The 24,718-nt window shown below is 40.6% G+C and overlaps 1 long non-coding RNA gene across 1 annotated transcript; it reads left to right on the plus strand.

Moving 5' to 3' along the window:
- The first annotated feature begins 4,186 nt into the window (after positions 1-4,186).
- LOC119622310 (uncharacterized) lies at positions 4,187-24,718 on the plus strand. The gene is made up of 4 exons (XR_005238958.2): positions 4,187-4,381; positions 18,513-18,762; positions 23,444-23,522; positions 24,566-24,718. It is a non-coding gene; the product is annotated as an uncharacterized lncRNA (long non-coding RNA).

Consider the following 24,718-nt stretch of genomic DNA (forward strand, 5'->3'; position numbering starts at 1 on the left):
TGTGTGAGGGTGTGTGCACGTGCATATGTGTGTGTGTTTATGTGAATTTTGAACCAGTGGAAAGTGAGCTAAAGATATCATGCTCTCTGCCCCATACATTCTTTGGTGTGTATTTCCAAGGAACAAGGATACCCCTTTCCATAACCATAATAGTTACCAAATCAGCATATTTAAAAAGGATACAACACTACTATTCAATCCACAGACTGTATTTAGATTTTGCCATATTGCTATCCTTTATTGTTATGTTTTGTTTCTTCAGTGTGCTTTAATTTTGGCCACTTCCTCAGTATTTTTTGTCTAACTTAACCTTGGCATTTTTGAGGTGTGCAGGCCACTTCATTTTACAGCATATTTGTCCATTTGGCTCTCATCATTGGAGTATCTAAATAAATAATGAGAAGTCCTGGTCCCAGGTATAATGGAGGGAGCACATTTCACTCATCTCGCTCACTGGTTGTGACTATAAAACCTGAACATAAGGCACAGGGCAGCTGTGAGGACTCTGAAAAGTGACTCAAAAAACAACCAGAATTTGAAGTGCCAAAGTTAGTGGTGAATTTACCACTTTTTTCTCTGTTCCTTCTACCCCTTGGCCTTGGATGCATAGTTACAGAAGTGTATGTCAGAATAGTGTGCAGTCCTGGCTTTGTTGCTGGAAGACCTAAAACAGTACTTGAGGGAGCTGGAAATTCCTGGGAGATTATGGAGAGATAGGCGCCCAGGAGAGTGGTCCACACAGTTGACATGGGTCTGATGTAATAAGCATGGGGGATGCTGAGAGCAGAGCAGGAGACAGATCACTGCTCAGGCCTGGACCAGCTGCTAGGGGCACATGCCTGTGATAGATGTAAAGAACACTGCCAAGGCTTTTTATCTCTTTGAGTTAAAAAAATTAATTAGTAGACTTTATTTGTTAGAGCAGTTTTAAGTTTGCAGAAAACTGAATAGATAATACCAAGTTCCCATATGACCCCACTTCCCCTACTCATGGTTTCCATTATTATTATCATCTTGTACTGGTGTGGGACATTTGTTATAATTGATGAGCCAATGCTGATACATTATTATTAGCTAAGGGCCATGGTTTACATACCTTAGGATTCATTCTTTGTGTTGTATATTCTACGGGTTTTGATAAATGCATGCTACGTATCAAACATTACAGTACCGTACAGAATACTTACACTGCTCTAAAAATCTCTCATGCTGAACTACTCATCCCTCCCTGAACCTCAAAATCCTCACAACCACTGATCCTTTTACTGTCTCTATAGTTTTATCTTTTCCAGAATGTTTCATAGTTGGAATCCTATAATATATAGTCTTTTCTTTTTGGCTTATTTTACATAGCAACATTCATTTAAGGTTCTTTCTGTCTTTATGTGGCTTTATAGCTCATTGCTTTTAATTCCTGAATAACGCTCCAAATCTACCACAGTTTGTTTATTCATTCATCAGTTGAGAGACATCTTGCTTGATCCCAGCTTTTGGCAATGATGAATAAAGTTGATATAAACACGAATATGCAGATTTTTATGGATGTAAGTTTTCAACTCATTTTAGAAAACAGGAAAGAAATCCTGGATAGTATGGTAAGAATAAGACTAATTTTGTAAGAAATTGCCAAACTGTCTTCCGAAGTAGCTGTGAAATTTTGCATTCCCACCAGGAATGAAGGAGAAAGTTCTTGTTGCTCCACATCATCACCATCGCTTGGTATTGGTTTTTTTTTTTTTTTTTTTTGTATTTTTTTGTCATTCTAACTAGTGTGTAGCGGTATTTCATTGTTTTTCTCATTGTCAACTCCTTAATGTCATGATATTAAACTTCTTTTCATATATTTACTTGCCACATGTATCTTCTTTGGTGAGCTGCCTATTCAGATCTTTTACCATTTTTCAATTGGTTTTTCATTTCCTTTTTTTTGAGTTTTAAGATTTCCTTATTTATTTTGAATACAATTCCTTTATTGGATAAGTGTTTTGCAAGTATTTCCTGTAAGTCTTTGGCCTGTTTTTAAATTTTTAAATAGCAGAGCAGAAGTTTTAAATTTTAATGAAATTTAACATCAGTTTTTCATGGATTATGCTTTTGGTGTTGTAGCTAAAAGCTCATCAACAAACCCAAGGTCAGCTATATTTTCTCCTATGTTATCTTCTAAAAGTTTTATAGTTTGGATTTCATATTTAGGTCTATGGTCCATTTTGAATCAATTTTGTGAAAGTTGTAAACTTTGTGTCTAGATTTTGTTGTATGTGAAATTACAGTTGTTACAGCCCCATTTGTTGAAAAACTATCATTTCTCCATTGAATTGCACTGCAAAGCTTTGAAAAGTGAATTGAGATTAGAACCACAGCTCTCAGGAGGTGAATTGGAACATGTTGCTTAATTTAATCAGGTCAGTTTGCCACTAAAACAAAAATATTAACATTCTGTATGGAATTAAAGCAAGATCCTGAGTTTTGTAACACAAGAAATAAAATGTCTAAGATTCACTTCAAAATTACTCATCATATGAAGAATGAGGAAAATCTGTGCTTGCAAGGGTAGACAGTCAACAGATGACAACACACAGATGCTGGAACTGCCTGACAAAGGTTTTAAAGCAGCTACTCTAAAAATGCCCCAAGAAGAAATTGTGAACACTATTGAAATAAGGGGAAAAATAGAAAGTCTCAGCAAACAAATAGAAGCTATAAGAAGACCTAAGCTCAATAAAAGGGCTTAATAGCAGTAAGGAGAAGAAAGAGAAAAGTCGGTAAAATTGAAGATAGACAAAAAAGATTATCTAGTTTGAACAACATAGAAAATTTGAGAGAAGAAAAAAAAAGAGAACCTCGTGGGCTGTGGGACAATAATGAAAAGTCTAATGATCATGTCATCAGAGTCAAAAAAGACAGGAGAAAGAGTCTGGTGTAGAAAAATATTTGAAAAAACAATGAGTGAAAACTTTTCACATTGGTAAAAGAGACAAATGTAAAGATTGAAGAAGCTGAGCAAACCCAACACATAATAAACCCAAATAAATCAATGCCCAGATACATTGTAATTAAAATTCTAAATATAAAAGACAAAGAAAAACCTGGAAAACAGCCAGGGGAAAATGATGCATTAAGTACTGGGATACTTGAGAAACCATGAAGACCAGAAGGAAGTGATACAAGTTTTCAAATGCTGAAAGAAAAGTATTATCAAACCAGGATTTTGTATTCAACAAAAAATTCCTTCAGGAATGAAGGATCACCAAATATATAGTCAAATGAAGGAAAACTAAGAGAGTTTATTGCCATCAGATCTATGCTAAAAGAATTGCTTAAAAAATTCTTCAGACACAGAAGGGAAATGATAAGAAATGGAACTTGGAACTTCAAAAATAAAAGAAGATAAACAGAAATAGCTACGTAAATATAGTAGACTATTTTTCTCCTTTTGAGTTCTTTTTTCCTTTTTTCTATTTGTGTAAATTTAGGGAGTACAAGCACAGTTTTGTTACATGGATATTTTGCATAGTGGTAAAGCCTGAGCCAAACAGTGTCATTTGTACCCCTTAAGTAATTTCTCATCCCTCACCCTCTTCCTATTCTTCCTCCCTTCCAAGTATTCAATATTTATTATTTCACACTCTATGTCCATGTGTACACCTTTTTTTAGGCCCCATTTATAAGTGAGAACATGTGGTAGTATATAAATATATTCCATGGAATGCTACTCAGCCATAAAAAAGAGTGAAATCATGTCTTTTGCAGCAATATGGGTGGAACTAGGGATCATTATCTTAAATCAAATAACAGAAAGTCAAATACTACCACATGTTCTCACTTATAAGGAGAGCAGAGGAAGACAGATTACCCCAAGAATCTAGGATATGGGTGCAAAAGGAAGGATGGAACCTTCACCTCCAAAATGCAACCTCACCCTGTTTTATCTAAGTTATCTAGTTTACCAGCATGGAGTTATTTGTAGTATGTGATAGTACAGTATAGTATACATTTCCGCCCTTTTAGTATCTAAATGGTTTGTAATGATTTCCCCTCTTTCATTCTTGGGGTAATCTGTCTTCCTCTACTCTCCTGACATGTACTTTGGGCAGATCCCACCTCCAGGTGCAGAATGTGGATGGCAATTCCTATGGGCCAATCTGAGCATTGCTTTCACTTGGCTGTCCTGATTGCTTTGAATGGAGAGAGGAAGGTGAATCAGGCAGACACAAAGCATTTTGCTGAGATTGCTGACACTATATAAACCCTGCACTCTCAGGGAGCAGTAGAAATCTTGAGAATGGATCCATTAGAGTGTAAGGCAGATGTGAAACATGGAGAAACCAACTTCTAATGACAGCTTGGAGCATCTGGATCTAGTCCCAGACTTTTTAGCTATGTGAGTCAATACTGTCATTATTTTTTCTCTTTACTTTTTAATTAAATCAGTGAATTGGATTTTCAGTTAATAGCAACCACCAGTCTTAAGTGATATGATAGCCTATGCTTTGTTTTGTTGAATGTGTAAGTCTCTCAATGTTGGTATTAGAATCCATTATTTTCCACCTGTAGTGGTTAGATTGTACTAATGATGTGTATTCCATAGTCTTACATCTGCTACTATTTTTATAGATAAAAGGCTTTACAACCTCTTAAAGGAGTAGTATCCATCTTCCATTTTGTTTAAAAACAGAACAAATATATAAAAACAGATAATGGTATGAGTACTGCAGTTGAAATGCAGTTAGGGATTCTTGAGCCTACTTGGTCTTTATACCTCTTTCCCTGTTCTCCATCCCTATATGGCATCACAAGAAATCTTAAAACCTGTAAAATATGGAACATAAAGCACTGTTCTGTCATTTATCATACAAACAGGGTCACTTTTGAGAATAAAAGAAGACATTCTTAATAAATTTATTCTGGGGAAAAGGCTTAAACAGGGGTGATACCAGGAAAATTGGGACACGTGGTCATCCTGGTTCTATACCACAAGAGTTGAAATGAGAGGAAGGTATGGTTAAGTCAGAAGAAATGGATTCCGGCCCCATTTCTACCATCCACTAGCTGTGTATTCTTAAAAAGTTACTCAACCTCTCTGAGCTTCAGTTGTCTTCATTAGTGTGTCAGAGAGAATAGTAATTACTACCTCACTGGAGGTTGTTGTAGGGTCATAGTTATGAAAGATCATAGTTATGAAAGTGCTTTGTCAACCATAAGACACAATGTTACTAGTGGCTTTTATTGTATGAAATAACTGATCTAATTATGATTACTCTAACAATGTGGTTGTACTTAACTTTACACAATAGATGAATTCACAGAAAAAAGTTGAGTATGAATGGTTTTGTGAATTGCCTCTTACTTAAAAAGCTCACTGAGAATTGTCTGAGAAATTCTTCTATAAGTTCAGAATTATTTTGTAGAATAAAAAGTTACCCCATGCTTATATCTTATATATCAGAATTTGCTTTTAAGCAAAACATATCCCTAATGTCTTCAAGGATTTGTCTCTCCAGCTAAATGTGGAGAATGAGGCATTTCATAAATGTTAGGTTACCTGGCCAGGATGCAAGCTGGGGCTAGGGTTGGAGGAGGAGGCCCTTTTCAGGACCCAATATGGCCATGAAAAAAAAAAAAAAAAAAAAAAAAAAGACATAAATTCTTAAAAGCAGGACCCTGTCGGTTTAATTTATTTCACATTTGCCCTGGAAGCACGAGGCTCCAGTGGGCTAATGAGTACGAGATGCTGTTGCAGACAAGAGGCAACCTACGCATGCTGCTTGCATGACTGGCACCCAACTTGCTCAGCTGGTGAACTGTCAGGTTTCCAATTCTTTCGATGTGTCTGTAGCCTTGGTCTGGCCAGGCCTGCCTTGTCCTCCTGGATAGACATTTAGGAAATGTGTCCTATCCCCATCAGCACAGTCATGCACCGGTCTTCTTTTCCCATATGTGTGTGCTGCCATCTGGGACAACTTAGCCATTGTCTGTTAGGGCCTTTGATGCTTGATTATAGGGAAAGAGGAAAACATCAGCTACAATAGAGCAATCTGTTCTGTTTGGGATATCAGTACAATCTTTTATCCTCTTTTTCTTTTTTTCAATGCACATATTTTTGATCATCTTCACATAGGGATGAATATTGGTAATGGAATGTATTCTAGAATTTTCTCTTGAAAGAAATGAACCTCTCCACTTACCCTTGTTCATAAAATAGTTTTGCAAATATGATCTTGCTGATAAAACACTGATTCCAGTTCTCTTGTCCTCTTTTTGCTTACTGACTGCCCAAAGAATCTAAGATTTCAAAGCATAAATGCTGATAACATAGTTTTTCCATTGCTTTAGCTCTATATTTGCACAGAATTTGTTTATTGTTTTCAGTGGTAAAACTTTCATCTTCAACAATAGTTAGATTAATTTAAAAACATCTTTACAGTGGTATATTGTAATAGATATTAGCAAATTTCCTGCAGAAATGTTGCTGTATTCAGATAGGACCAAATTTATACTGTACTTTTAAGTGTTGTGTTAAGTAGGGGGTGACTAAGTTCCAAGGTCATATATACTTTGTAATTTTATTTTGGTAGAAAAATAATAAATAAAGTGATGTACACTAAATAATTACAAATCATGGTCTCTGTGGGATAGAACCACAAAGTGCTTTTCTTTCTTTCCCTTCTTCTTTTTTGCTCTCCTTCTCCTCTCCTTCTGTTTGCTTATTTGCATTTTTGAATTATTTTATAATAAAATTGCATGACATTTGTAATAAATCCCACTCTATAAAATAAGTTTAAAAACATAAAGGAAAGTTTAACAGTCTATGAACTTAATCTCCACCCAGAAATGGAGTGGTGTGGTAGGGCCCAGTCAAGATGACAATGGCAATGGGAAGCTGGAGTGACAGATGGCACACGATGGCAAACAGCCCATACACGTTAGTGCTTTCTGTGGAAAATAATTTTGTATAACTATGAATATCTTTTATAATTTAGGAATTTCTACATTATTAAATCAGGATAGCCAGTACAGCACAGATACAGGTATCCAATATCCCTTTCATCCTTCTTCCTTTAGTAATAGTTTATCTGAGTGTATACTGAGTGCGGTCCCTCGTCCAGAGGAACCTTTAAAGTGCTGGTGGCCACATGCTAAACTTATAGTCAGAGGTATGTGAATGGCGATGGTGGATATCACCTCTCAGTCATGCTCATATCTTTCCTTCTGTCCCTTGTGTTCTGCACATGGCAGTGGGTGCTGAAGTAGCCACATGAGACCAGGAGGTGCAATCTAATCACTGAGGACAGCAAAGAGAGAACTAAGGAAGTTGAGTCCTTGATGCTGTTGAGCCACCACATCAGTTCAGAATTGCCTAAGCCTATGTGTTTGAGCAAGCGAGAAAGAAATCTTATCTTGTTTAAGTCACCATTGGTAGGGTTTTTTTTTTGTTATAACCATTGAAACTATATCTTAATAGTATATTAGTATAATTTTACACTATATAATAATATAATTTTATAACAATATGTAGATAGAAATATGTAAATATATGGATGGATGGATCTATAGATAGATTGATGAATGAAGGAAAGGTAGATGTATAGATGAATGAATGGATGAATGGGTGGGTGGATGGATGGATAGATGGATGACAGATGAATGAATGGTGGATGAATGGATGGATAGATGGATGGATGAATGGATAGATGAATGGATGATTAGATAGATGGATGAATGGATAGATGAATGGTGATATGGTTTGACTGTGTCCTCACACAAATCTCAACTTGAATTGTTTCTCCCAGAATTCCCACATGTTGTGGGAGGGACCCAGGGGGAGGTAATTGAATCATGGGGGCCAGTCTTTTCCTTGCTATTCTTGTGATAGTGAATAAGTCTCATGAGATCTTATGGATTTATCAGGGGTTTCTGCTTTTGTTTCTTCCTCGTTTTTCTCTTGCCGCTGCCACATAAGAAGTGCCTTTTGCCTCCTGCCTACAGCCCTCTGGAACTGTAAGTCCAATTAAAGCTCTTTTTGTTCCCAGTTTTGGGTATGTCTTTATCAGCACTGTGAAAATGAACTGATACAGATGGATAGAATGGGTGGACTCAATCTTGTTACCCTTCCTTTTCTCCACCCCATTTTTCTACCCTCTGCAGCAAGAGCCCACCTTACTTCTCAGTCTAAGAGAGTGGCAAGCATTGCTGGGCTCTTTCCACACCTGTAGTGCCTCAGTTTTCTGAAACATAGATTGTGTGTTTCTAATCTGGCAAATACTTGAAAGAAAAAAAAATCCTTTTTAAAGCCATTGTAAACAGATATTACTTTAATTTCAGCAATTTGCCTTGGTAAAATTTGGGAATTGAAATGTAAATAACTGGTTATGTACAAATTGACTGCTTTGAGGGCCAAACCTGTATACCTGGTCGCCTGCACGGATTCCATGAGGGTTACTTCCTGTGCCAGTCCAAGTGCACAGCACAGGGCAGAGCATCATGAACACATAAAAAGAAGGGAAAAGTCAGAGAGAGGGAAACTGAACAGTGAAGATGCAGAGGAGTAAGAGAGTCCTGGGAGCAAGTAACCAGAGAGGGAGTTGAGGCAGCACTCAGCCTAGAGGGCATGATAGGCCAAGGCATAGAGTTAGGAAGTGTTGAACACTGGAGGCTGTGACAGTGAGGGCAGCTCACTTGGCTAAAGGAAGAGTTTAAGTAGGAAGTGTAAGGAAAAGTCCCTAGAAGGCTGAAGGCAGGTATTGAGCCACCATGGATAGACAGAGGATGCCATCTGAATATTATTTCTTCTCTACATCAGGACTGTAGCTCTGTTAAATAGATTCCAAACCTCTTGTTTTCATGCAGATGTCTTTTTGGAATTGTGATAGAACATGAGGCTATAAAATTCTAGGCACAGTGTTCTAAAATCCTCAAGACAGACTAAGCTTTGCATACATGGTGTCAAAACAGGCAGGTCAAACCACTTTATTGCTTGCATAGCAGACCCCTTCCCAGCCAGGAAGCAAAAATCATAAGCTGTTTTTCTGCTCCTTTTCCTGCATAGCATGGTGGCTGGTGTTCTAGCTCTCATTTAAGTTCCTCCTACTTAAGCAGTGGAATCCAAGTAATTGATCCAGTATCATCTATCACCACCCTTCTTGTCGTTGTGGTCTGCCAGGTTGTTGAGGGAGTGTCACATCATCCCAAAGACTGTGGTCCCAGACCTGCTGTGCAGAGGCTCCAAAAGCATGCTCTAACTGGGCTTGCACTAGATTGCCAAAGGGGCTTTCTCTCCCTCACTGCAGAATGTGCTGCTTCCTTTTTCCTCCTTCCTTCTGACCCACAAAGGAAGCCCCTTTCTGATCATTAAATGGCTGTGTTAAATTATACCCTTTAGGGCATTTTAGTTTTGCTGGGTGAGGGAGCAGGGGTAGTCTTCACCTTTTCTCTCTTTCCACATAATGGCAAGGGCAGTTCCTCAATGTCCTGAAGCCTCTACTGACATTTGGACCCTTCTCTCTAGATTGAGCAACAGATGTGACCTATGTTTTGTAGGGTTTCGCCATGCAGATAATGTACTAACCTTGCTTACACAAAACCACATTGGTATTTGTGTAATTTTTGATTGGTTGGCTCAGTAGGCATCAGATCACTTGTTGCGGGGTGTTGGGGGCGGGGCTTGTTGATGCACAGATAGTGAGGTTCCATCGCCAGTGTTTCTGGTTCAGAAGGTCTGAGGTAGAGCCTGAGAATTTGCATTTCTAACAAGTTCCTGGGTGAACTGCAGAATTGCATTTTAAGAACAACTGTTCTGGAGCACCCTTGCCTTAATAATGCTGCAGAGACTTTCTGGGTCGGTCCTGGTATCTTGTGGCTCCTCTTCTGCTGTGTCGATTTTTGAACAGCATGTGGAGGAAAGATGCCCTCTCCAGGGTGTGGTGAGGAGTGAGGACAATGTGAGCATGTCTGAGTTATAGTGGGCATGGGTGATTCAGCGAGGACTGACTGGACAACAGTGTCCCTTCCTGAGAGCATCCCGCAGGCCAGGCAGTAGAGTTATTAAATAAAAATCCGTAGGAAACATTGACATTGGATCCCTCCTGAATGTTTGTTCTACAAATGTGGAATGTTTGTCTCATCCAGAAACCTCAAAATTACTTTGCCATTAACACCTGTGTGAGTGGCAGGGCTTGCATCATTAAGATTGCCGGAGGAAAACGTTGCCTCGCCTTGGTTGAAGGAAGCATTAAAAATTAATGAGGTATCAGTACTCACAGTTTGATAAATTACGAAACACCTTCCTTATGCTTCCGCTTTTTCAGTTGCCTAAACCTCTGATACCTCTATATAAGATATTTTAGAAGACCAAATGTCAACTGTAGAGCTATGAACGTCAACAGAAAAATGAAAAAGAGAAAAAAAATTGCATTTTCTTTTGCAGAGGATTGGGGAAATACAATGACTTATTTTATACTTTTTATTTGAAGGGTCATGTGGTTCAGACCACACATGGGTGTCTGCACTTTCTGCTTATACCAAGTGAATCAGATGGGATGGTAAGAGTAATTTGTTGGAATGTTTTAGCAACAGTGAGGGTTACAGGCAGATGACCTGGGAGCTGGTCTCTGCTGTTTACTCCTCTGGCTCTGAGATGCCTTCAGGAAAGTTCTGTGTTGTGACACTGACAGCTTGCCTCTAGAATGCTGTGACATGCCACCTGGAAGCTTTGTAGGTCTGGAAATATTCACAACATGTGCACGTTCAGCATTAGACTGTATGTGGCCATTCTCTCTGTCATAAGGGAGTATATGCAAAAAACCCTCAGATGTCTTTGTTCTGCTCTGTGGTCTGGTCTGGGACAATTTTGATGAGCTGGCAGCCTAGGACCAGTACTATTTTCTTGATTCTTATTTATAGCTGAATGCTCTTTATGGGTGCTCTTCAAGGGTATGTTTTCAGTGTTCTTGGTCAGTTGGTAAGTGTTACAATAATAATATCTCTGTTGAATTTGTAACCATTATGCATTGTATGTGGCTGCTATGAAGATGGATACTAATTATTGTTCTCAGATCTTTTCAAACATGAGCTCATTTACTCCTCAAGGCAATCTAATGAAGTCAGTGCCATTTTTATCACCATCTTACAGACGAGGAAACTGAGAAACTGTCTGTAACTTGCCCAAGGTCACACAGCTGGTAAGTGGTGTACCCAAGGCTAGAACCCATGCTCTTAACTACATGAAACTACTGATGGCTTTTCTGATGAGCTTTGACTTATAGAAGCCACTTGCATCTACTCACAAGCTTGTTATTGAACCCATTGGGGTCAAAAGCACTTGTGTGTTTCTGAACAGAGAGGTGAAGTGAGTGGGCTCATCTTAAAAGCTTGTTTTCATTGCTTTAGAATCCAGTACAAATGCTTTAGTAAAGCCTTCTAGGACTTTTCTCAACCTTTCTGAAGTTCTCTCCCAAGCCTCCCTCCCTGACCACATAAGCCTGCCCAAAGCATGCTGGGGACATGATGCTCTACACCATTGCTCCTAGGTCTCTTCATCTAGAGCTGGCTCCTGTCTCGCACTCTCCTTGCACACCTTTGCTGGGGTGAATTATGTTCTAGAGCATCCCAATTTGAGTGTCAGGTTTGGTTACACATACATTGAGATAATGGTCCCTGAACCCTGGGCAACCGGGCATGTTCTGGGGCTGCTGGAGCCCTCGTTCTGGCCATTTCCAGCCATATAAACATACATTTTTCTTTGCTGAGGAACTGATCTGCTTGACTGCCACATCTGGGCTCTGTCGAAGACCATCAGCAAACAGAAGAGAGAGATGGGGCATTTCTTCCTCCACTCCCTCCCTGCCTTGGGATCACAGTTCCAGCAGCAGCTGCACCCTTCCCTTCTGGTGGGCACTCCCGCCTGCAGCCCTCTTCCTTAGCTCCTAGTGTCTCCTAGGGCAGTAATAGCTCCAAATTGCTCCAAGCTGCTGTTCGTCTCTGGGGGCCTCCCAACCCTTGTTGGTTCACTCTGCCTACATTCTGTCTGCTGCCCCTTGGACAGTGTTTCTGCATTTGAACCATATGGGTGAATTCCATATTCTTCTGGGACCCTGACCGATGAAACTCCTTCCTCCCAAACTATGTCTGAGCTTTGTCCTCCAACTCACAAATGGCCACTAGCAGATTTTCCTATTCAGCTCACACAGCCTAGGTCCCCACTTATTGGATGGAACACAAGATACCCTTTAAATCATTTGAATCACGATGCAGACTTAAGAGCCCATCAAATTCTTGGGAAGGGGCAATGTTGGAATCCTTCTCCGCCACTTTCCCACCATACTCCCTTTGTGGCAGATCACAGGCATGTGTACAGTATAGTGCAGATTCTCCCTTTATCTGAAACACAAACCCAGGGGCCTGGGTCTTGTTTTACTTCCCTTAATGTCCATGTGGTTATTGATGCACTCGTCTTCGCTGGTAATCTATCAGCTCCACTAGAGGAGAATGGGTATCTCTAGGGCTAGTTCAAAATAAGTACTTCTTAAGGGAAGGAAGGAAGGAAGGAAGGAAGGAAGGAAGGAAGGAAGGAAGGAAGGAAGGAAGGAAGGAAGGAAGGAAGGAAGGAAGGAAGGGCAGCTGGCACAAGTTGGGGTCCATTGTTTAGTCACAGAACAAACAAGCATAAGTGGTTCCCACCCTGATCCTCAAAAACGTTAAAATGGAGCAGTCCTCCCTTTATGGGCCCTGAAGCAATTCAGAGGCCTCGTTCTCTCTTTGATACACTTCCCTCATTGCCAGGTGACAGTCTGGAGGACAACGAGGCATTGAGTACCTTGCCCCAGCTGGGCAAGCTGCTGAGCAGAGAAGTCAGCATTCCCGACATCCCGCCCGGCGCTCTCTTGACTAAACCACATGGGCTGTTTTTCTTTGCTCTTGCTTGGACCACTGGGTTCTTCTTGACTCAGACACCACTGATCCCTTTCCCGGGATCCACACCCACCTGCTCCCTGGAGCCAAGTTTTGTGAGGCGTGTGGCTTTTTTTGGAATGCTCAGTCACCTTGGAGTTCCTGCCTCATCTCAGGACAGGAGGATTTGCGTAGATAAATTATCACCATGGGACACCAGTGTGTGTCCCCAAGCCTTCAGTGCAGTTCAGACACAATGTATTTTCTGTAGCTCACTTTTGTTATGCATGGTGAAGAGGAAGTAGAAATCCAAATTTTCAGAATATAAGCCTTCTTCACAGGAAACATATTTTGGAGCTCACTACAGCATACAGGCTGCTGATTTAATACAACCAGCAAATGTGCAAATCTCCGAGGAATGGCAAATGCCATCCACCTTCACTTTTTTCACCTTCCTTCTCCTCCTCCTCCTCACCTTCATTTTTCAATAACCCAGTTATTTGTTGGTGCATATAAAAGTAAACAGAAAATGAATAAGCTGTGAACTTTGAAGGAGAATTTTTGAGTTAGAAATCTGAAGGGGGAGAAAAGGCCACAGAAACAGGGTAAACAGTTAAGGCAAACATTTTAGACCAAAATAGCCAGTAGACAGCAGCTGAGAATGGACCTCACTGCTAGTAAAGAGGCCAAAGTGGATTAAATTGATCAAAACAGTGCTTGGGAGATAGCAAGGAATTTTATTTTTTGTTATTTCTCTTCAAAAAGGCAGGATGGAAGATTAGACTTCTGTAAGAACAAACGTTTGAAACTTTTCTATCTATTGCTACTGTTTCTGTGCTTTGCATTTGATGTTGGTTGTGAAACGTGTTTTTCTCAGTATAGATATATATGTATACTTTTATACATATATATATATACACACACACACACACACATAGATATATATTTCCTTTTCTTGTTGAACCATGATAGTAAAAATGATTAGTGGAGTTGAAATCTGCAGCAATGCATAGAACGCTTTTTCCAGTGTTTAGGATAGCTGAAATATGCAATAATTGATTTTAACATGTGCTGTAATTGGTTCCATATGCATCACTGTCAACTATGATGCATCATAATTAAACTGACATGTTCAAAAACTGGCCACTGAAATGAGCACTCCCTGAATTTTCCAACTGTGCACAGCTTGCTGCTTCTCCACTCCCTAGCTTCTCAATCAGGAACAGCATTGCCGGGTTTTATTTTGCTGCTGGTCTCCTCCATGTTTTATCTATTTTTCCCCCTCAGATTTTAAATGACCTCCTGGAGTGGATTCAGGCTCTTTCCTCACCTTCATTTTCAGATGGTCACATTATTTCAGCAGTGTTGGATCTATATGCAATTTCCTAAGTCATCATAAATCAGATCTAAACTCATGAGAATGGTCAAGATTTTGATATAAAATAAGACACAGGAGCAGATCCATAAAAGTTCCATATTTTAGTCCCTCCATCCCCAGTTGAACCATGCTTGAACTCTAATTAGAAAATTCACTTGGAGGAAGAAAGCATAGTATATGACACAGGTTCACCTCTGGTTCCCTATCATATAAATGACAATATTCAGATATTTGACCACCTTTCTGCTTATTTCTGTGATCATCAGAATGTATATGAGCATCCAGGATGTTCTTACCTTGAAAGCCTGATTATCTTTCTTTTTTCTTATGTAAAAGCAATCTGATATCATTGTAAGGGCATTGAACTAGGATCTGGGGCAGCTCTGTTACTAATAATAGTGTTAGTAAAGTCCTCTGGGTGTTAGCTTTCTCCTTGCTAAGATTTATGGAAGGGATAATACTCTTTCTACTGTCATCTCAAGGTTTAGCCTGATAGAATAAGATAGAAGCAAGATTGAATAGTGTGGCTTTTGGTTCCTGAATCCCTGTTCTGAATTAGCATGGGTCATGTCTGTGTTTGGACTTTGGGTTACCATAATCTGCTGTTTTAATTTCACCAAGAACTGCATCCCCCTCAAATCCCCCGGTGTCACACCCTCTCTAATCTGTTAACCACATAAATGGGTCCTGTGATGGCAAAATATTTAATAATAAAAGTTAGTTTATCATCATCCATGATAACTAGATAATCATTAGTTATCAATGATACATCATCAGGATGTATCATTGCTCTGAGGCTCCATAAGGCCAATAATGGGAGAAGGGACATAGCAGCCATCTCTCCCTATTTCCACTGGGAACACCAATCTTCCACTCATTTTTGTCATGGGTCACTGGTGAGGATCCCTAATTTCAGTGACCTTTTTGTTGCTTAGAGCATAGTTCTGTGACGCAGACCTGGTTAATCATAGTGTCTCTTCTGTCTGTCTGTGGAACATAGTCCACGCTGTAGCAGAATAACCAAGCTGGACCCACAAGGGTTTTCTCATACACTTTGAAAGCCAAAAGCTATGAGGTAAGATTCCCCCATCTCCTCGGAAATGAGCTATGAAGACATAAGCCTGGCGACACTGGGCCGCAGGAAGAAAGCTATGCTCTCCACTGTGTAAAGGAAGGAGAGATTGAGCCCCACACATGGGAGGAGTGGAACTGAAAATGCTGATTAATGACTTTGGAAACTGTCAGGTGATTTATGGAAGAAAGAACTTACTCCACATCCTACTGGGATCTTATTTCCTGATTAAATTCCTTAGGAGGCAAACTTTCTGGAGCTAAGGAAGTGATTGGGAAGGGAAACTGGTTCTTTATCTTCCTCTATCCTCTCATGTTTTATTTTCTGAAAGGGAAAAGTCACTATTTCATAGCCAAGGCTAAGCAGGGATCTTGCTGCTACTTCAACAGGCATTTCAACTGGAGTCCTGAGCCTACTTTTCCTTCTTATTTTGTATCTTTATTCTTACTGGATCACCTCTCCTTTGGCTATCAGAATATTTCTCTCCACCCCACTCCCTGGTCAACACGATCTTGGAGTCAGAAGACCTGCCCATTACTTTTGAGCAACGTTTGGATGGTGTGTAGTGCATCTGCAGTGGTTCTCAAACCGAAGGTGCATCTTAACACCCTAGAGAGCCAGTGAAAACACAGATTGCTGGGCCAGACCACAAGAGGCCCTGATCCAATAGGTCTGGATGGGGTGGAGAGTCTGTATTTCTAATAAGCCCCGAAGTTATACTGAGGCTACTGGTCTGTGGAGCACACTTTGAGAGCTACTACTGAGATGAATGCCAGATTAGATTAATGTTGTGAGACTCAAGCCTTGGCCTTTGGGCAATCCCCAAAGCCTCTGTGGACTTCACTTTACCTGTTTATAAAATGGATGATTTGATTAGGTGATCTTAAAATTTTCTTTAAGATGCCTCCAAGTCAATTAACTGATCACGAAGTTCTATTTGGAAGGACTGCACTGTCATGACAGTTTTCTTTTTCCCTTTGAGACAATTATAGTTTAGAAAGACAATATCTAATTTCTGCAGAAATTGTGGAAGTGGTGAGACAGCAGCAATAGAATAGGGTACATATTACATGCTATGAATTCTAAGGTCCTGACATAATACTCTGCAATTAAGCTTTTTGTCTGGAGGTTGTATACTGTTTTGTAATAATTTGCTCATTAATCAGGCACTAGTTCTAGAATTTAGGAAACACCTGTTCAGTAGCTTCTCAACCACAATGAAGAGTAGACAGTATTAGAAAAACACAGTAGTGGGACAGTAGAAGTTTGAGGGAAGGAAAAGAGACTCTCTAAGTACAAAGTGTGCTTCTCCACCCCTCCTGCTGCTCCATTCTGAGCTTTCCTGGCAGATCTTCTGGGTGAGGAGTCAAGAGAAGGTTTGAAAGTTTATGTCCACAGCTAGATAAATATCATTAGTGTAGAGATGGATTGTGGTGGCACCTAGAAGGTCCCACCTAATTTTGAAAAGAGAGGGAGAAAAAGAAATGTCTAAAGACATCTTCTGGAGTTTGGAAAGGACCAAAAAGTCATTGTATCTGGCTTTCCTCTATCACCCCAAGTTCCTGCACAAACCACCTACATCCCAACAGCAACATAAAATGACCATTTTATGAGTGAGAACAGGAAACTGTGGCTATAACAAGGCTTCTTTCCCCTTTTCTTTAGAGGAGGAATAAGTGATGGATGTAAAGACAAATATGAAACAGTAATTTAGAAAATAATTTCTTTTCATGCAAGAGCCACTTTTTGAGAATCTGAGAACCTGGTGGTATTTAAGAATACTGATCGATGAGTATCATAGAGTATTCATGAGTTGATTAGATACATATGTATTGAGTATCTAACATATCCTAGCAATATGTGAGGCACAAATTAACCAAACAAAATTATTTCTATGTTTCAGGAGATAACAGTTGAGATAGGAAGAGGACAAGTAAAGAGATAATTTTATAAGTTCCAACAGGAGTGAACACAGGCTACCACAAGAGAGCCTTGCAGGTGTGAATATCAGCAAAAGCTCACTGTGGAAAGTAGTGGCCTCGAGCATGAGTGGAAGTTGGGTCAGGCAGGAAGAAGGTACTCTTTTCAGACTTAGCATCAGACAGAAAGGCTCAAAGAGGTGAGTTCATGAAACTTTGTTAAGTATGAGTGGTGGCTAGAATTGAAGCTGCAAGGGAAAGCATGGGTACCTATTGACTTTATTTTGACTCACTAGTTCAGTTCTGGTCCCAGTTCCCAAAGAGTTTGGTTTTTATTCGTGAGATGGGGGTGGTTGATCATGGAATTAACTGATGTCTATCTGTAGCTAAGTAACTGGGTGGATTCAGAGCCCTTCCTCTCATGGACTGCTTAACTTCTCTCCTGTACATTGTTGCTCTCCTTTTATGATGCTTTTCCTCGCTGCCTAGGCATGGTTTCTCCATTACATCCATCCTCAACCCCTTCTCTTCCTGGCTTTACTTTGAAACTAACCTCCTTGCCCTAGGTATAAAATCATTTTCCAAATAAATACATATGACTAATGTCTATAGAGAAACATGACATTTTAAAGGAGAAGGAGAGAGCAGGATTTGCTGCAGGTTGGAGAACTGTTTTTCCAAGGGTCTGCCTTTCTAATGTGCTCACAGGTGGTGCTGATGCTGCTGATGCCTGGGTACATTTTGGAGAACCTGGAGTCTTTTTTCAAATGATGGTAGATGAAATTATATTAAACCCAAAATTTAGGTTCTCCAGTGCTCTCCTTTCTTTTTCTTTTTCTTTTTTTCAGACAGAGTCTTGCTATGTCACCCAGGCTGGAGTGCAGAGGCATGATCTCAGCTCACTGCAACCTCCACCTCCCAGGTTCAAGTGATTCTCCTGCCTCAGCCTCCCGAGTAGTGGGGATTACAGGTGCACACCAACATGCCCGACTAATTTTTGTATTTTTATTGGAGAAGGGGTTTCACCATGTTGGCCAGGCTGGTCTCGAACTCCCAACCTCAAGTGATCCTCTCGCCTCAGCCTCCCAAAGTGCTGGGATTACAGGTGTGAGCCACTGTGCCTGGCCCCATGCTCTCCTTTCTAAAGGGGAAGAACATTTTTGTAGCAGAGGAATCGTTCTTGAAGGACCCAAGAGTCTTTTTGCTAGACTTCCTATTCTTACAGTTATTTCTAAACTTAATTCTTTCTGGAAAACAGAATAACTACAAGATAAAATCTACATCCTGAAAGGGTTGAACCCATCTTGAAAATGGCAAAATCTCCATCCTGGTGATCACTGGCACCATCATTCCCAGCATAGCCATCACTCTATGGGATCCTGGGCACTGCTTGGCACTAGGAAGGTGAATGTCTTTAAATTATGATTCCTGTCCTCAAGAGACAAGTCACATTGTTGAAACGCTGACATCAATGTACAAAGATTCATAATCATAAAGGGTAACTCTTGGTAAGTCATTATAATCTTATTAATTGCTTCTAGTGGTAAGTCACATCAATGCTGCATTTTTCCAGGTTTCAGAATTTAGCAGGCATTGAATATGTCACTGTTTGGGTATTACTAATGGAAGAAGTGAGGTTTCCTTTTTAACTGTGTTTAGTATTTTGCTTTTGGCTCCAGAAATGTCATAGAAACACCTGACTTGGACATATTTCTAGAGACTATCATTTTACATATAAAGTTTAGTATGTTATTTAGACTGACATTTTATAAATCATGTTCTGGAATTAAGCTGAGTAAGGCCAAGAAGAGAAAGGGTTGAGGATGGATGTAATGCAGGAACCATGCCTAGGAAGCGAGGGAAAGCATCATAAAAGGACAGCAACAATGTAGAGGACAGAAGTTAAGCAGTCCATGAGAGGAAGGGCTCTGAACCCACCCAGTTACTTAGTTGCAGATGGACATCAGTTAATTCAGTGATCCACCACCCCATCTCATCAATAAAAACCAAACTCTTTGGGAACTGGGACCAGTACTGAACTAGTGGGTCAAAATAAAGTCAAAAAGAAGCCCACTGCAAGAAATACTCCTCTAAATAACAAATTTTGAGAAACAAGTAATCACACAGACACACCATGTGCTGTTATCTTTTCAGCACTAGCTCTGTGTTATGGTACAGTTAGGGAGAGGATGAGGAGGGCTCTTCTTTGAGCACATTTCCAACAGTCTTTTCATGGTATGCAGTAGTTGTTTACAACAATGTTTCTCACTTTAATGTGCACACAAATCATGCAGGATCTTTTGAAATTCACATTTAGACTCAGTGGGAGCAGGTGGGGCAGGAGCCTTGCAGAGGTGATGGGCTCCTAGGCATGCCAATGGCCTGTAGTCCTTGGATTGCACTCTTAAGTAGCAATGGTTTAGAATACAGTAAAAATATGTTAGAAGGGGCATTGTGAAAGCATGGGAGTTCATCTGTTCAAGAAACAACAATGACAAAAAATGGTGATTAAATGCAACCACATCTAAATGAGGTAGCCAGGAGGTAGACCCAGCTTGTCCATGAACAGGCCACATACCATCTCCCAGGGCTGCCTCCTATGTCCAGCCTGGCTGTGCTCAGGCCGTCGGGGCTTGCTGGACTCTCCTGGCAGGGTGGGGTCAGTACTCGAGTAGGTTGGATGCTGATAGCAGAGAATGTGATTCTCTGGCCTGATGACCCAGAATCGCTCCCAGGAGCACCTGTGCATGGAGCACAGACTGGAATCCCAGCTCTCCCAGGAGGATGGAGTCATCCTTGGTCTCCCATCCCCCAAATTCTGATTCTGTGTCTGTTTGTGGATGGGTAACAAACAAACAACAAAGGGCCGTCTCAATTAACCTGCCACACAGAGCAGAATACCATAAAAAGTTCCAACTCTCTTTTTGGATGAAGCTTCTTATTTTTTTTTATTTTTATTTTTATTTTTTTTGAGATAGAGTCTTGCTCTGTCACCCAGGCTGTAGTGCAGTGGCAAGATCTTGGTTCACTGCAACCTCCACCTCCTGGGTTCAAGCGATTGTCCTGCCTCAGTCTCCCAAGTAGCTGGGACTATAGGTGCATGCCACCATACCTGGCTAATTTTTGTATTTTTAGTGAAGATGGGGTTTCATCATGTTGGCCAGGCTGAACTTCAGACCTCAGGTGATCGACCCATCTTAGCCTCCCAAAGTGCTGGGATTACAGGCGTAAGCCACCATGCCTGGCCTGGATGCCACTTCTTATGATGCTTAGAATCTGGTGCCCTTTCAGAAAACTGAAGCCTTGGAGACCTAAAGTTGCTACATTGTTCTCTCTCCCAAAGAGGAAAGCAAAGGGAAGGTCTAGGCCAGCACTTTCCAAAATTCAGTGTGCACAGGAACCACCTGCGGAGTTAATATGCAGATTGAGATTTGGTAGTTCTGGGTGGGGTGGGGCCCAAGAGTCTGCCAGGTGCTCCCAACTGGTGCTGATGTTGCCTGGCTACATTGTGAGTAGCAAGGGCAAGCAAACTAAGTGACCCTCTTCAGTGATCTGCAGAGTCGAAGATGAGGCATCTTTCAGGCCTGAGTCAGACTCTCTGGGCTGTAGGCGCCCAGGAGCTGCACAGCTGTGTAAGATTAGAAATCTCAGCGCTGAGCAGGATGGGGCCAGGGCCAGTTAATGGCATCATTTCATTGTAGTAACTACAGCAGGCCAGAGCCAATTGCCGTTTAGTCAGCTTTCCCGTGTTTGTTGACTTTGGTACTACTGATATATTAAAAGAAGAGGAACTGTGTTGGATATCAGAAAAGTGTTAGAAAGAGGGAAGTAGAGTAAATCCAAACCTCTCTCTCTACACTCTCCAAACCCGTCCCCCACGCCCACCCCACCCCCTTGTTGCCAAGTTATGAGATCTTGGGCTGACTTCCAAGTTCCCAAAGTTCAAGTGTGGAAAAAGCCAACTAATCTCCTGGAAAATCTCCTGATGTGTATTTTTCCTTAACAATCTGGGCTGATTTTAAACTTAGCCCAGAGTAAACTGTGCTCAACAGGCATTATCATTATAGACACTTGCTGCTGCATTTTCCAAGGATTTCCCCTACCCTGCTGGTATTGCTACCAGATACAGAATGGAATTTGTCAGGACAAGCCATGTATTAAACCATTAATTCAGTTAGTGCATTAGGAGTGGGAAGACTGATTCTCTGCATTATATTTTGGCTGTCAGGCCTGATTTGAGCTTATTTCTCAGTGAGTATTCCATATCAAAGGCTGGGATGATAGAATTACAGAACATTAGGACTTTCAATCTGGAAGGGACCCTGGAGGCCATTTAGTGCTGCCTGCTCGCTTCACAGATGAGGAAACTGTATTTTTCAGTCTTAAGAGCTTGAGCAAATACTTAGCTTTTGATATGCGCATGCAGTTGCCATTCCCACGTATGGGAGTTATGTGTGTGCTTGAAGGGAGTCAATAATGGATCTTTCCTATTTAGTTTTCCTTGATCTTGGCTTTAGCTTCATCAAAGTCTGTCATACACACCCTCTGGACAGCATACATTTTGCAATAATATGCAAATGTCTTGGTTCCTGATAATAGTGGAAAAGAAATGTGATGTTTTACTTAAAAGATACTTTATACAATTTAATAGCAACTGCATCTCTGGCATCTATAACAGATGCTATCCAGTGCAGGCAACTTTTTCAAGTAATCTAGCTGAATTTTAGCTGCTGAAATTTTCTGTATCATTTGATGATCATATTTCATTTCAGACTTTTGAACACGACAGATTGTCCACCTGGATCTCATTTTGCCATCTTTTATTGATGGCCTGACTCAGATCTTTCAAGTTCTCACTAACTGACCTTGAAGGAGTAGCTTGTTGTTTAAATTTTATGACACAGAGATGTAAACTGCCTGCAAATTTTGCAACTCAGTGGTGATGAACAAAGAGAACTTTTTATTACTACTTATTACCTACGGTTAAGGAATTAGCAAGAGCTGTTACTTTGCACCCATTCCTGGGACAAAATCCCAAATTAACTTTATAACAAGCACATGTGTAACAAGTGAGAACTACATTTTTTGTTTGCAAATCTAAGCTCAGTGTAGTGCTATTGCACTTATGCCTTCCTGTGGCTGCCCCGATTCCATAATAATGACAGGTTTCTCCCTCCTGGCCTTGTTATTCTGGGTCAGATGGCCCATCACCTGAGAATCTGAATAACATTGGATGGAAACTACAGAGAGAAGACAAATAAAAAATACTACCTACCACCCCTGTCTGACCATGAGAAAAACATCTAACCAATTCAAATTGAAGGACATTTATTCTACAAAATTCCTGGCCAGTACTCCTCAAGGCTGTCCAGATTATGAAAAACAAGAGGATTGACAAATGGCCGGGGTCTTCCAGAGGCTCAGGATATAAGATCACTAAATGTGATGTGGGACCCTGCATAGGACAGAGCGAAGACACTTGAGGCAGCCTTAACAAAGTGTGGACTTTAGTTAATAATGATGTGTCCATATTAGTTCATTGATTGAGTCACTTGTGCCACACTAACGTAAACTGTGAACAATAGATGAAACTGGGCTCAGGGTATAGGTGAATTCTGTGCTATCTTTGCAACTTTTCTACAAATCTAAAATTATTCTAAATTTAAACGTTTACTAAAAATAATGCTTGTGCCCATTCGGCCTCTGCTGACACCAAGCGTCTGTGATAGGTCAAGTTTCAGCTCCATTATTTCATTAAATCTTCAGAACAACTTTATGAGGTACTTATTGTTATTCCCATTTTATCGCTTTGAAAACAGAGAAACTGAAGTCCAGGGAAAGTAAACTTTTCTACATTGATTGAGTTCCCTTGGCTTAAAAATGGCAGAGCTATGATTTTAACCCTCATTTATCTGACTCTAAAGCACACACTTATTTCAGTTCCCCATTTGGTTCTTAGAATCCTGTCCTCAAGAAATGGCGCAGAGGTTGAGGAAATGGGATGGGAATGGTGGGAATGGCCTGTGCGTAGGTCAGCAGGACTGTGTCTGGTTTCCTGAGCCATTGAAGTTTCCCAAGGAGGATCATGCGGCCTCTATTTTCCCTAAAGGCTAAGGTCCAGGCTAGCTTTAGGTGAGTTTTCGCATTTCCTTGGATTTCATTGAACAAAAAAAGAAATTCCCCCTGCAGTGGCCATGGGTGCAGTGTCTACCATGCGGAGGAGAAGTTGCTGGTTGTAGTAGCAATACTCCAGCTTACCTGGAGCAAAGTAAGTATGGTCATGCTGCATCCTCTTCCAGAATCCCTTCCACTGTCTGTGCATCTGGGTCATTGGTGAGCCTAAGGATGTCCTGAGTCCTGGTTTCTTGAGATTCTGACTCAGTAGATGAGAGGAGAGTACAGAAATCTGCATTCAAAATTGTTTATTGATGATTTGGCCGTGAATCTCTGTTCTAAATCTGAATCTCAGAGAATCAACTCTTGTTCTCACCTCAAGAAAATGTAAAACCAACCTCAACACGGTTGTCTCTTGAGTAGGTAGCATTAATAGACTGTCTAGGCCAGGAGTCCACAAACTATACCTCTGGTTAAATGGCCCACAGCCCCACCTGCCTGTTCTGTAAATAAAATTTGATTGAACACAGACATGCCATTTGTTTATTTGTTGTCTATGGTTGCTTTCTTGCTACTATGGCACAGTTGAGACCGTATGGCCCTGAAAGTCTAAAACGATAATCTGACCCTTTACAGAATAAAGTTTTCCAACCCATGGTATAAAAGACAGAAAGGATCTGGAATAATAATTAGTCACAGTTAAAGGGAAAGGGAGTCCAGTTGCTCTCAAGCTTCAGTGTACCCAAGAATCTCCTGTGATACTTATTTTAAAATGCCACCCCTTGAGATTCTGATTTAGTAGCCTGGGCTGGAGCTAAGAAATATGCATTTTTAGCAAAGTTTTGAGACACATGGTCCTAGTCACTAAGAATACGGACCCTGACAATAGCTAGACCTGGGGCCATAATCCTCTCTAGAGGTCTGTGTATGTTTAATTATTACTGCATATTGTATTTGAACAAAGATTTAAAAAATAAAACTAAATATCACTTTTATGAACTGAATCATGCCTGACCCCCATCCCCAAAAATTCATATATTGGAGCTCTAACCCCCATATGACTGCATTCACAGATAGAGTCTTTAGAGAGGTAATTAAAGTTAAATGAAATCATAAGTGTAGGGCCCTAATCTGATTGGACTGGTATTCTTATTAGTAGAGAAAGAGACACTAGAGATCTCTCTCTCTTCTCTGCAGGTGCACAGAGGAAAGGCCATGTGAGGACACAGCAAGAAGGTGTCCATCTGCAACCTGACCAGCAAGACCTCACCAGAAACCAACCCTGCTTGCACACTGATCTTGGAATTCTGGCCTCTAGATCTGTGAAACAATAAACTGTTGTTTAAGCCA

The sequence above is a fragment of the Chlorocebus sabaeus genome, chromosome 2 (assembly GCF_047675955.1).
Source record: "Chlorocebus sabaeus isolate Y175 chromosome 2, mChlSab1.0.hap1, whole genome shotgun sequence".
Lineage (NCBI taxonomy): Eukaryota > Metazoa > Chordata > Mammalia > Primates > Cercopithecidae > Chlorocebus > Chlorocebus sabaeus.